Consider the following 395-nt stretch of genomic DNA (forward strand, 5'->3'; position numbering starts at 1 on the left):
AATGACGGCTTTGAGCTGAAGACTGGACTAGTGAACATGGTTCAAGCAAGTCTGTTCTGCAGAAAAGCATCCGAGGATGCCAATGCCTATCTCCAGAACTTCCTGGAGGTGAGTAACACCATCAACCCCAAAGGAACTACACTGGATGTCGTCCATCTTCATCTGTCCCCGTTCTCACTGCTCTGGAAAGCCAAGACGTGGTTCTATTCCAACAAGAAAGCTTTCACTACATGGGAAACTTGTTCGAATGCATTCCTTGCCAAATACTTTCCAGTGGGCAAGACCGATGCCCTCCGGAACAGGATCACCGAAATTCAACAAATGCCGGATGAGAGCATCCTGGAAGTCTGGGAACGTTTCCAGGAGTACATTCAAGCATGTCCACACCACGGCAT

At 48.6% G+C, this 395-nt stretch overlaps 1 non-coding gene across 1 annotated transcript; it reads right to left on the reverse strand.

The window, feature by feature from the left end:
- Nucleotides 1-288: 288 nt before the first annotated feature.
- On the reverse strand, nt 289-395 carry LOC120657924. Its single transcript, XR_005668453.1, has one exon. It is a non-coding gene; the product is annotated as a small nucleolar RNA R71 (small nucleolar RNA).

The sequence above is a fragment of the Panicum virgatum genome, chromosome 1N (genome assembly GCF_016808335.1).
Source record: "Panicum virgatum strain AP13 chromosome 1N, P.virgatum_v5, whole genome shotgun sequence".
In the NCBI taxonomy this organism is placed as follows: Eukaryota; Viridiplantae; Streptophyta; class Magnoliopsida; order Poales; family Poaceae; genus Panicum; species Panicum virgatum.